Genomic DNA, 14462 nt, shown 5'->3' with positions numbered 1-14462 from the left:
CTCTCTACTTTTTGTCATTTATATAAATGATTTGGATGTGAGCATAAGAGGTACAGTTAGTAAGTTTGCAGATGACACCAAAATTGGAAGTGTAGTGGACAATGAAGAGGGTTAGCTCAGATTATAACAGGATCTTGACCAGATGGGCTGAGAAGTGGCAGATGGAATTTAATTCAGATAAATGTGAAGTGCTGCATTTTGGGAAAGCAAATCTAAATAGGACATATACACTTAATGGTAAGGTCCTAGGGAGTGTTGCTGAACAAAGAGACCTTGGAGTGCAGGTTCATACCTCCTTGAAAGTGGAGTTGCAGGTAGATAAGATAGTGAAGGCATTTGGTATGCTTTTTGTATTGGTCAGAGTATTGAGTATAGCAGTTGGGAGGTCATGTTGTGGCTGTACAGGACATTGGTTAGGCCACTGTTGGAATTGTGTGTGCAATTCCAGTCTCCTTCCTACTGGAAAAATGTTGTGAAACTTTGAAAGGGTTCAGAAAAGATCTACAAGGATGTTGCCAGGGTTGTTACCAGGAGGATTTGAGCTATAGGGAGAGGCTGAACAGGCTGGGGTTGTTTTCCCTGGAGCGTTGGAGGCTGAGGCGTGACCATATAGAGGTTTACAAAATTATGAGGGGCATGAATCAGGTAAACGGGCAAAGTCATTTCCCTGAGGTCAGGGAGTCCAGAACTAGAGGGCATAGGTTTAAGATGAGAGGGGAAAGATATAAAAGAGACCTAAGGGGCAACTTTTTCACGCAAAGGGTGGTATGTGTATGAGCTGCCAGAGGAAGTGGTGGAGGCTGGTATAATTGTGACATTTAAGAGGCATCTGGATGGGTATATGAATAGGAAGGGTTTGGATGGATGTGGGCGCTGGCTGGTGGGACTAGACTGGGTTGGGATATCTGGTCGGCATGGACAAGTTGAACTGATGGGTCTGTTACCATGCTGTCCATCTCTCTGACTCTATCTACAATGGAAGTGTTTCAAAGCAAATGACACGACTTTTGCTCTGAGTGAATGGATGAGGTTTGATTTCGTCAAAGAATATTCCAGCCACATTGGCTTTTAATTTAGTGATTTAGCCATTTTCAATGGGAGAGGAGAAAAATACTTTTAAAACTAAACTAAGTTGCCATAAGAGTGGAAATATTACTGGTTTCTACCAAAATTAAAACTAATTTTTAAACTTATTCAAGATCCTAATTTACTGGTGAAATTTCAATATTCCATTGTTCAGAACAAATTTTTTTTTTATTTACGTGTGTGCAAATGTTGAATACTCTTCAATATATATTAACATCCTGAATTACCTGAAATTTTAAAACCTAACCATCTATTGTTAACGTTACATATTAAATGGTGGGTGGAACAAAGCTAGATCTCGGAAATTAGTATGACAGACCACATGTTGATCATTAAACTCAGTTATAATATCGTTCTAAGCTTCTTTACAAAGAATTTTAGCACATCTAGATTGGAACCTGATTTTTTCCCTGTGAAAGAAAAACTTGATCCTGCTATCTGAAGGCAAGCTTATGCTTTTCAATAATCACTGTGTACATTCATAAACTTTAAGACAAATCCCCATAATGACCCCACAATGACTCGTCCACCACACCCTGCTCTCCCAAACCCATACAGTTCAAAAAAATGTCTGGTGTAGAAATAGTGGCAACTTAATCATTAAGCCCTCTTATGCACAGATTGAATGAGCAGAATGAGTAATATCAACACTGAAAGTCTCATACCTTACAACAAGTGGATGACTTCCAATTTCCTGACATCGAATTTGAGGGGCTAGTTTTATCTGTTGATTCTCTAGATTTTATTTTATAATAAATACTAATTCTTGTGTTGGCAAGCATGGATATATTGTGAAAAGCCAAGGCACCAGATGAAATTAATCTCCCTAATTTACAATGCCCTGAAGGTAGCTACCTCCTCATGTCTCTCATCTGCAAATTTTAATATTGTAGACCATACTTAAACTCAGATCCTAATGTAAAGATGCCTGGACTTAATCCAAGAGTCATACTAATTTGAACCTTTCGATTCCAAAAGATATGCTAAGCTTCCAGCACCCTATCAGACTGTAATTTGATGGAGGGTCCATTGTGATGCACCCTGCTTACAGCCACACTCCTGGTTTGTTTGTGATAGGTGCAATATTCAACCTAATGCGATAAAAACTAAATTTGTAAGATATCTGCCAGACTATCCAGGAGCTGTGTCAGGATTGTGGATTATTAATTTCCCTCATATTTGCACTTAACATCAGTAAGAATAGATTATGGCCTGATCTTGCAAGCACTCTTATCATCCTACACAGTGGCATTATTCTGTAGGGTATTATTCTTAGTATTACCAACAAGGAGTTGTGTTCTTGAGGTGATGTTACAGATCCTTGCTTTTCCATCCATTTTAATTTAAAATGAGAAATACATTATACAAAGAAAGATGCCCTAGTGAAGTATTCTTTTTGCCAATAGCTTCCAATCTATTTGCTTTTGAAAACTCCAAATTCATTATGGATTTCTGACTTTGTCTTATTCATTAGAATTCTATTCTTTACATGATCTGCAAAGATTTTCAAATAGAATTTTCCTCATCTAAACCTCTGCTGCTTACTAAGCAAATTATTTTTATGTATGAATTGCTTCAGCCAAGGTTACCAAACTTCAGAAGTGATGTGTGTAGTTTGTAACACACAACTGTTATCATTTCAGTGTCGTCTTGGCTAAACGTTAAACAGTTGGAATGAATGGTGGAGTATTTCGGTAATCTGGCAGACTTTTAAGATTGGGTGCATGTGTAGGCTGCCTCACAGACTAAAAATGAATGCAAATAGTAAATTGGGCATATTCTAAACTATCCTTCCAATTTCTATGGTTCAGAATGGATGCTAGTGCACCAGTATACAACAGTAATAGCGGCACGGTGGCTCAGTGGTTAGCACTATTGCCTTGTAGTGCCAGGAAGTGGGTTCAATTCCCGCCTCTGGCAACTCTCCATGTGGGTTTCTGCCGGGTGTTTTGGTTTCCTCCCACAATCCAAAAAGTGTGCCAGGTGAATTGGTCATGCTAAATTGCACATACTGTTAGGTGCATTAGTGAGGGGTAAATAGAGGATAGGGGAATGGATGGGTTACTCTTCGGAGGGTTTGTGTGGACTTGGGCTGAAGGAAATCTAATATAATTACTCAAATTATGCTCTTGTTGTTTTAGACTTCAATTTCTAAACTTGGAGTATTAATGCAAATGAAGCCTAAAATTTCAATACATGATGGAATTGCCTGCAAGTATTGTTCAAAACTGGTAATTGGCTTGAGTACTCCAGCTATTGTAGACATACCTTGGGTACCGAGAGACAAAACTGTAATGTGTCGGTTATACAAGGAAAATGGGAAGACTAAAATCTCAACTATCTCTTGAAGCTGCCAACTGTATATGATTGGTTCATTAGGTACCATAGAGACCTTAAGTTTAAGAATAATAAAGAAAGTCTCTATGGTACCTAATGAACCAATCATTATTCTTAAACTTAAGAGTGGGGAAAGGAAATCTATAAAGAACATAATCCAGGAACAGTGAAGAGTTGGCAATGAATGACTGGGCGAAAGTGAGGACTGCAGATGCTGGAGATCAGAGTTGAGAGTGGTGCTGGAAAAACAGCAGGTCAGGCACCATCCGAGGAGAATTGACGCTTCAGGCAAAAACCCTTCAATAGGAATAAGGCTGGGAGCCTTGGGGGTGGAGAGAGAAATTGGGGGGAGAGGGTTGGGGCTAGGAGAAGGTAGCTGTGAGTGCAATAGGTGGGGGTAATGGTGATAGGTCAGGTGGAAGTGAAGCAAATCGGTGGAAAGGAAGATGGACAGATCATAAGGCAGGTGCCAAGTTGGTAGGTTGGATCTGGGATAAGGTGGATGGGGAAATGAGGAAATTGGTGAAATCCACATGGATACCAAGGGGTTGGAGGGTTCCGAGGCAGAGGATGAGGTGTTCCTCCTCCAGGAGGTTAGGACATAGCAATGGAGGCGGCCCAGGATGTGCATGTCCTTGGCGGGGGGAGGAGTTGCTGTGTTTGGACACGGGCGGTGGGGTTGGTTGACACAGATGTCCCGGGGATGCACTGTGAGTAGGTGTCCTGTCTCCCCAATGTAGAGGAGATCTTATCGGGAGCAACGGATATAGGAAATGATGTGGAAGGTTCCTTTGGGGCTTTGGGTGAGGGGAAGAGGTGTGGGCGCAGGTTTTGCAATTCCTGCAGTGGCAGGAAGAGAGGAGGGTGTGGACCTGATGAGGGAGTTGCAGAACGAACAGTCTTTACGGAAAGTGGATAGGGGTGGGGAAGGAAATATATGTCTGGTGGTGGGGTGCTTTTGTAGGTGACGGAAATGGAGGATGCAATGTATACGGCAGTTGGTTGGGTGGGGTTCAAGTGCGGAGGTGTGGAAAGTGGATGAGATGTGCTGGAAGGCATCATCAACCATGAGGCAGGGTGGGAGTTGGTGAATTTGTAGAAGATGTCAATGTTGGGTCAGTCCCTGTCAATGGAGATGGAGAAAGGGAGGGCGGTATCTGAGATGGCCCAGGTGAACTTAAGTTCGGGGTGGAACGTGTTGGTAAAGTTGATAAACTGTTCAACCACCTCATGGGAGCACGAGGTGGTGCCAATGCAGTCATCAATGTAGCGAAGGAAAAGGTGTGGAGTGGTGTCAGTGTAATTATAGAAGATGGACTGTTCCACGTAACTGATAAAAGAGTCAGGCATAGCTGGGGCCCATGGCTATCCCTTTCGTCTGGAGGAAGTAGGAGGATTCAAAGGAGAAATTATTGAGGGTGAGAACCAGTTCAGCTAAACGAATTAGAGTGTCAATGGAAGTGTACTGGTCGGGACATCAGGAGAGGAAGAAACGGAGGGCTTGGAAGTTCTGGTCATGGCAGATGGAGGTGTATAGGGACTGGATGTCCATGGTGAAGATGAGGCATTGGGGGCTAGGGAAACTAAAATAGTGGAGGAGGTGGAGGGCGTGGGTAGTGTCCTGGAACATATCGAAGAATGTGGAGATGAGTTCGTTGGAGCAGGCTGAGACGATGGGTGTTGGAGGCAGGCGAAGGGGTCCTCAGAAGGTGGGCCGAGTCTTGATGGAAAAAGTGAGCCTGGAGATGAGGCGGCGGAAGAAGTATTTGATGTTAAGGTTAAGGTCTTTGCTGAGGACTGATCATTTGTCCTCAGTGAGGGGGAGTCTGGGGGTAGGTGAAAACTTGGCAGGGCTGGAAGCTAGCACCTAGTGTAGGGCTGGAGCTGGGAGTGGGGATGGAGACTGTAACTGGAGTGGGAGTGGTAGTAGAGAGACCGGGGGCGACATCATTTATGGATGTGGCGCTCACATGGGGTATCGGAGGTGGTGACTGTGGGATCTGCATGGGGGATGAATGACTGGTCAACAAATCAGATTCACAGATGGTGTCCTTCAAAGGTGAAATTGGATATTGTATGTTCTGCACATCCTGTATCAATTAGGCGTAGGGATAGGCCATCAAACTCCTTCAACCCACTCTGCCATTCAATCACCTCATGATTATTCATCTGATTTTTCTATGTTCCTTCCTATCCCTGATAAACTTTCACCCCTTGCCTTAAGAGCATTTAAGGATTCTGCTTTGACCACCTTTTGAGGAACAGAGTCCCAAAGATTCGTAATCTTCTGTTAGAGATAAAAAGAATTTTCTTTCCTATCTTAAATGGGCAACTGCTTATTTTAAAATAGTTCTACATTCTCCCACGGCCACCATGTTAACCCCTCAGGATGCTACATGTTTAAATCAAGTTCCAATAGATACAAGCCAAATCTGTTAACTTTACCTCATAAAAATACCTGCCCATTCCTGAAGAAGGGCTTATGCCCGAAACGTCGATTCTCCTGCTCCTTGGATGATGCCTGACCTGCTGCACTTTTCCAGCAACACATTTTTCATTTCAGGTTTGAGTCTAACAAATCTGAACTGCTTCCACTGTACTTACATCTTTAGATACAAGATCTGTCCAGATGTGGTCTCTCCAGCATAACGTACCTACACGTTTTGCTCAATTCCCCTTGCAATAAATAATAACAATTTATTAACTTTCCTCATTACTTGGTGTACCTCATCTTTTGTGATTCATGCATTACCACACCCAGATCCTTCTGCAGCTCACATCTCTAATCTCTCAATATTTAGATAATATCTTTCCCTATTATTCTTCCAAATGAACAAATTTATATTTTTGTATATTATACTCCATTTACCAAATCATTTTATCTATAGCCATCTGTAGTTTTCTTATTTACTTTTCACAATTTATATTCCTACCTATCTTAGTATAGGGAATTTAGCAATTATATGTTTGATTCCTTCATTGAGGTCATTTATAAAGCTGAGGGCCTAGCACAGATCCCTGTGGCACATCAATTGTTAAACTATGGCAGAAAATGACCCATTTATGTCTATTCGCAGTTTCCTGTTAGCCAGTCATAGAGCAATACTGTACAGAAACAGACCTTTTGGTTCAACTCATCCATGCCAACAAGATATCCTAAATTTATCCAATCCCACTTGCCAGCATTTGGCCCACATCCTTCCAACTTTTCATATACCTGTCCAGATATCTTTTAAATGTTGTAATTGTACCAGCCTCCACCACGTCCTCTCTCAGCTCATTCCATGCACACATCGCCATCTGTGTGGAAAAGTTGCCCCTTAGGTTTAAAAGAGACCTTTCTCCTCTCATAAACCTTATGCCCTCTAGTTTTGGACTCTTCTATCCTGGAAAAAGGACTTTGGCTATTTACCCTATCCACCCTCTTATGATTTTATAAACCTCTATAAGACCACACCTCAGCCTCCCATGGTCCAGGAAAATAGCCTAGACTATTCAGCCTCTCCCTGTAGCTCAAACCCTCCAAACCCAGCAACATGCTTGTAAATCTTTTCTGAACCCTTTCAAGTTTAACAACATCTTTCCTATAACAGGGAGACCAGAATTGAATGCAGTATTCCAAAAATGGCCAAATCAATGTCCTGTACAGCTGCAACAAACATCCCACCTCCTCAACTCCAATAAAAGCAAATATTCCAAACTCTCTTCACTACTTGGCCTACTTGCAGCTCCCAAGGAAATATGAGCCTGCACCCTAAGGTCTCTTTGTTCAGCAATACTCTCCAGGACATTACCATTAAGTGTGTAAGTTCTGGCCTGATTTTCAGCAAAATGGTAGCACCTCACATTTATCTAGATTAAACTCCATCTGCCACTCTGTGGCCCATCAGCCCATGTGATCAAGGGTCCATTATACCCCAAGATAACCTTCTTCATTGTCCTCTACACCACAATTTTGATGTGGCCTGCAAAGTTACTAATCTTACTGCCTATATTCTCATCCAAATCATTTATATAAATGACAATCCTTGCAGCATACTACTGATCACAGGCCTCCAGTCTAAAGAACAACCCTCTGTCACCACTCGTCTCCTACCTTCAAGCCAATTTTGTATCCAAACGGCTAGCTCTCCCCGGATTCCATGTGATCTAACAGTGCTAACCAGTCTACCATGCAGAACCTTTCTGAAGTCTATATAGACAACATCCACCACTCTGCCTTCATTAATCTTCTTTGTCACTTCAAATATTCAAATTGGTGAGACATGACTGATTCATGATCATTATTAGACTCTTTAATTCCAGATTTTTAAAATTGAATTCAATTCCATCCTCTGCCATGGGGGAATTGGAACTTGGGTCCCCAGAACATTACATGGGTCTCTGGATTAACAGACCAACAATAATACCACTAGGCTGTCATTTCGTTAAATTAGTATTTACAATTACGGAAAAGATAGGTTTGCTGGATATCCCATATACAGGGAGTCGCACAATTACTATAAGGAAGGCAACAGCACCCAAAAGAAAGATGCATTGAAGTGTGATAAATAGCCTGGACCAGGTGATCTCCATCCTAGTGTTTTAAAGAAAATGAGTGAGAACATTTCAGATGCCCTGACTAAGATCTTCCACCAGTCTCACAATTAAAGAAACATTCCTTTAGATTGAAAAATAACTTGTCACTCCATTATTTAAGAAAAATGAAGAAGGGAATCCAAGAAATTATAAACCAATCAGTCAAACCAAGGAATTATAAGTGAATTAGTCAAACATTTAATGTTGCTGGAGCTTTTACACAAAGGTATGGTGTCTGAGTACCTTGAAAATTTTCAGCTGATGAGAAAGAACCAACATGAGTTTGTAAAAGGTAAGTCATGCCTGTTGATTTTGATTGAGATTTTTGAAGTGATGATAAAAGAAGTGAATATTCGACTGTTTTTAATATCACCATCAAGAAGGCATTTGATAAAGTCCCTCTTGAAGTATTGTTTAAAAGTATCATGGAATTGAATGTGAACTATTTATCTAATTGAGAAAAATTCACTTAGTAGACAGGAAACTTTGGACTGAACCTCATGGTTTTTTGGCTGAGTCCAAGACCTGTTGATTTTGATGGCAAGAATCACTTCATGAGGCCAGTTGAGGTTTCTCACTATGTCTAACCAAAGCTACTATATCTATTAACATTGAGCTCTGAATGCAAGTATCACAATGCAAGTGTCCCATCTTACCATACACCATTTCCAGAATAATTCCCCACTTACTGGCTAATTCAAACTTACCAGCAACCCTTGGCCCCATGCTATTTTTAAAAGCCCACGTGGACCCAGACAAAGACTGTCAGTCTATCCCTGAGCCATACAGCTCCTGACATTTGCCCCTGTCATGGCAGATGGCAAAATTGGGTTCTGGTGGTCCTGCTGGATCGGGTAGTGTACTGGCAGGACTTCCTCTTCCATCAGGCCCCTTACAGGACGCCATGATACGAGCCCAGGATAAAGCATTCTCAGTCATCTGGAGGAATGCACAGCACTGCAGGGAGAAGGAAAATGTCCTTCTCTAGTCTGTCCAGGGTAATGACATGATCTTCAATCTGATTGCCCCTACTCATCGAGGTCTATCTTCATCCCACTCTCGCTGTTGCTTGCAACATCTTCCTCATTTACCTTTATTTACTCCAACTACAGAAACTAATAGCCCTGCATGACCCTGCATATGCTACTCACTTGTTCAGGCCACCTCCTCTCTTAATATAGTAAAAGCCGTGCCATGCACTTTTTGTCTTCTGTATTACCTGTGTCTCTCTCATATTCCATGAGGAGATCTGCCCACAAGAGGGCAGAATGAGTCAAGGTGGGCAGTGTGGGGAGGATCCTGACTGTAGCTGTCCTGAGCAAGCAGTCCTGGACTGGTTTCGCTCCTGACTTACCATGCGGGGGATCTCCTGTGCATGTTGGATGTCAATATCTGTGTATGTGGGTATTGTGGCGACAAAGGGATTTAAAAATTGGCAAATATGAGATCATCCACTTTGTAACCATGAAGTTATCAAAATCTCAGTCATACATTATTATAATGTAGAGATAAGAAAACCAGTTGAAACAAAACATTGTCCCAAAATTTAGCACAACTGGCATTCTAAGGCAAAGTAGCGCATGCTCTGTCATGCAAATGGCTTTATGGCAAGATTGTTTAAAACACAAATTATTCCAGACTGCATTTAAAAAAGTAGGCAGCAGATCATGGAAATTGTGGTGGATTCAATTGATTGAACCTGTAGTACTGATTCATAGAGATAAACACTGAGAATATTTTGAATTCTAAGCTTTGGTATACAACAGTCTTTAATAAGTCTTCTGCTGCTGTTGTTACCAGTTGTCAGGTACAAATAGAATGTAAAGTACAGATGCATTCACATCAAGATTTTTTTTGTATTCTTAAAACTATTCAGAATGGCACTGGATTGTGGCAACAGTGGAAAAGCTTTTCACTGTATTTTACTGTTTTTCTCACTGTAAAGTACACATGACAATAAATCATTCAAGTATGTCTGGTGGGTTTTTAAAAAAAATATAACATACTGAATTACATTTCACCAGGGCAGATTTATCAGACAGAATGTGCAAATTTGTAAATAATCCTAATAAAGTTTGTTTGCACATGGAAAACTTTAAGCATCTGCTCTGTTCATTCAAACTCCCTTAGTTCTGGACAATCCTTCTTTACAAAGGTGTGATGACCACACTGAAGGCCTCCATTACTCAAGTGTTGCTCCTCTTCTCATTGATTTGCTTTAAGATGCTCATATAAGCATTAAAGTCACTGATTTTTTTTGTTCTGTGCAATAGTTTCTTCAGTAGATTCCCATTTAACAAAAGATTGAGTCTTTTTGAAAGGTCTGTTGAAAGAAAATTACCTGTCACATTCTTTAATTTGTCTATCTCCTTCAGATTACTTCAAGTAACATCCTAGTTGATGTATTTACTTTCAGGCAAACCAATATTGCCCAAGCTCAGCATGCCATTAGTATGTGCACATTTATTCAATGTGACAACAAATGTCACATGATCACAAATAAAGTAGTTTTAAAGAAGGACTTCTATATACTAACCACAAAGAAGTTTTAAATCCAAATTATTTATTTTGAATAACACATTGTAAGTTAATCTATTTCACTTTGCTGACTGCTGTATTTCACAATTTTCATTAAGTATGCAAGATCATGAATTGCATAAACTCCTAATTAAGGGATATGGGACAAATGCATATATATGGATTTACATTAGCTATGATTTCGTTGAATAACAAAGGAATTTCAAAGAGATAACCAACCTACTCCCAATCCTTGGACTTGAAATCCAATGGTATTACCCCACGCAGGCTCCTGCTCGTAGCATAGAAAGTATAAAGCACACGCTAGGGGCACGGGTTCGATTCCACCCCTGGGTGACTGTCTATGTGGAGTTTGCACATTCTCCCCATGTCTGCATTAGTTTCATCCTGCTGTCCAACTATGTGCAGATTAGGTGGATTGGCCATGCTAAATTGCCTATAGTATGCAGGTTAGGTGGATAAGTCATGGGAAATGCATGGTTACAAGGGATAGGGTTGGGGGTTGGTGGGATGCTCTTCAGAACATCGGTGTGGATTTGATGGGCCAAATGGCCTGCTTTCAAGTTAGAGGGACTCCTATGATTACTTGTCAAAGTAGGTATGACATTGTGCACAGGGAGAAAGTGAGGAATGCAGATGCTGGAGATCAGAGTCAAAATCTGTGGCCCTGGAAAAGCACAGCTGGTCAGGCAGCATCCTGATGAAGAGCTTACGCTCAAAACTTTTGACTCTCCTGCTCCTCGGATGCTATCTGACCGCCTGCGCTTTTCCAGTACCACAGTTTTTGATTCTGACTTTGTGTACAATTTGTGTTAGAATGGCTAGTTTCATCCGAAACAGAAACATGACCTCACACTGAAAAATATGGCCTTACATCACAGGAGTGAGGAGTGTAAGGGAAGGTAATTGGTGTAACATTAAAGGCAACATGTTCCTTTGTGGAATCAGGAGTTGTATTCAGAGGTATACTGTAAATACTATGTGCAAATGCAATGGCATTGAGGAACCTCAGGATCCAACATGCTCAAAGAAGAATTTGGAACATTATTGCATTTTCTATGTTTAATTTAAAATGTTATTGAATGTGCTTTTACAAATGTTATGAATAAAGTGTATTTTGTGGGAGGAAAGCAAGCCTTGTCTCATAGCTATGCCAGGGAGTAACAGTTTTGTCTGAAACATGGAGTTTCTTAATTCTGCTTATTTTTTCAAAGCGCTGTGTAGACATAAAATACCAGAGATTTTTACATTCAACAAGAAGTGGATTTGAAAAGAAGATGTTATAAAGAGTTATAGTGTTTTTACTCACAAAGAAGTTTCCCGCTCCATACTATATATAAAACATTGATTTAGAAACAAACTTGCAATATAAAAATAACAATCTGGCTTCCTTTCGTAGCGGGTTTCCCATTTTATGATTAAAATGCGCATGAAAACAACTCAGCACCTGCTCTCCTAATGACAACCAAAATGGCTGTGTTACAAAATAGTCTCCTTATAAGAAATTGTGATTTTCATAGCCCTTATGAGCTGAAACATGCAATTTAAATTGTGATAAACAAGAGTATATGTCTCATGATAAGAACATATCATTATGTTACTATGACACCTAGATCACTGCAATAGGAACAACAGATGATTATCCCCATTTCACCCACTCAGCAGCCTGGTTGTTTGATCTGCACCTTGCCTGAGTTCAGAGCATCAACATTTTTATAGCAGCTCATGTGCCAGTCTCCCAGCTCCAACCCACCCAAAAGCTAATTTTGAGGAGGTGACACTGGGTTAGATAGTCAATTAAATGTGTTAAAAGTATTGTTAAACCCAATTAAATGTGACAGACTGTAGTTTACAAATGGTCTCCAGTTTCTTCCTTTGATAGGAACTGGTTTAGGTGCCAGTAGGAGATATCTATTAGCTGGTTTAAAAGCCATTGCTCTGGGGAGACCTCGAGCCCTCTCTCCCTGCCTGCTGAAGTGTGTGAGCAGACAAGGGTTGATTCTTGGAGGCAATCCTCTCCTCATTTTTTAATTAAAAGATCAACAATATTAGAGAGAGGTCACATCCTTGCTGAAATATCCTTTCTTTTATTTCAGTGTCACTGCAATTGGCTGGTCCTCTCAGGTCGCAAGGTTGTTGATTGACCCTCAAGTATCGAGAGCCTGCCCACTATCCCAAATCAGACAGGCAGCCCTTCTCCATGCCATTTAAGGGGCATTCTCGTAATAATTCCAGTAATTGAATGCTTCAGCATCCAGAAAAAGTCCTAATTTCTGTTTCTCCCCACCCCAGTATTGTGTAATATGGCAAACATGGTCAAGTGCCAATGACAAATCCTTTGTTGCCTGAGAAACAATATACCATTTTCTGCCATTCACTTTGTAATTTAAAACAAAAACCAAGTTTTAAAACTTGTGAATGAGGAATACGAGTTCTCTCCATGTTTTTAACTAAAAGTTGACATTTTTTGCAACCTGTCTTCATGGTCAGTGCATTGGGACTAAGAGTTGGAATGTCATGTGGCTGTACAGGACATTGATGAGTTCACTTTGAGAAAACTGCTTTCAGTTCTGGTCTCCCTACTATAGGAAAGACATTGTTAAACATGAAAGGGTTCAGAAAACATTTACAAGGATGTTACTGAGATTCAAGGATTGGAGTTATAGGAAGAGCCTATGCTGGAGGCAAATTAAATTGCGACTTTCGAAAGTCTACTGAATGAAAACCTTACAGGGCTCTGTGAGAGTGGGACTAGCTGAGCTACTCTTTCTTGGAGGTAGTTTATACATGACAGCCAAATGGTCTCCTTCTATGGTGTCATCATTTGATACTTTTATGGATGCCAACTCCATTCATTCATTTGTGGACATCAGCATGATGCAGAACCTGATGATTGATGCTGCATTTAAATTGCAGCAAAAGCACATGATGTTGGAGTATTCAGTGAAAGTTCAGACTTGTATACACATCCAAACTGCTGACATCAGGACTGTGTATAAGAGAGTGCAAGGGATGCTTGGATATTTTCTTTTAAACATGTCCATGAGATATAGGTATTGACCATTTCCAAGTGCCCTTGAGAAAGTGGTAGTGAGCCACTTTCTTGAATTGCTGCAGTTCATGCTGAGTTAGTTTACCTACATTATTGTTAGAAAGAGAAAGTATTTGGCCCTGTTATACTTCCAAGTCAGGATGATTTTTGACTTGCAAGGAAGGAACATACAAGTGGTGATGGTCCTATATATTGTCTTTCCTAATCCATCTTGGTTTGCTTTGAAAGTGCTGTTAGAAAAAGCCCAAATCAGTTACTACAGTGTATCGTATAAACGGTACATTGTACCATTACACCATTGTGTGGAAAAGGGAATAAATGTTTATGGAAGTGAATGAGGTACCAATCCTGGTCCTGGATGGTGTTAAGCTTCTTGTGTGTTATTTTAATTTAGATATATGGAGTATTCCATTCCATTCCATTACAACTTGAGTATTGTAGCTGGAGGTAAGCTATGGAACCCTAGTCCTAATGAACACAAGATCCTGCTGGACATGGTCAGAACAGTTTCAGTAACTGTGTAATGGTTAAGAATGATGTGCAAGCATTGACAAACATCCCTACATTTGACCTTGTGGTGGAAGAAAGGACATTTTTAAAGTAGCTGAAATGGCTGCAATATTTCAGGACAATACCTAGGGAGGAATGCCTGCAGTGATGTCTTTGGAGCAAGGTGCAGACCTCCAGCAACAAAACCATTTCCCCTTGTGCTAGATATGATTCCAACCAGTGGAGAGTATTTCCCCTGATTCCTACTGATCTTAATTTTGCCAAACTTGGTCAACTCTACTTCATGTCAAGAACTCTTATCTTCCCTCTGGATTGTAGTCACACCCATGTTTGGACAAAGGCTGCAATGAACTGTAAAGTT

This window comes from Hemiscyllium ocellatum, chromosome 5, assembly GCF_020745735.1.
Source record: "Hemiscyllium ocellatum isolate sHemOce1 chromosome 5, sHemOce1.pat.X.cur, whole genome shotgun sequence".
In the NCBI taxonomy this organism is placed as follows: Eukaryota; Metazoa; Chordata; class Chondrichthyes; order Orectolobiformes; family Hemiscylliidae; genus Hemiscyllium; species Hemiscyllium ocellatum.
This window is presented reverse-complemented; position numbering follows the sequence as displayed.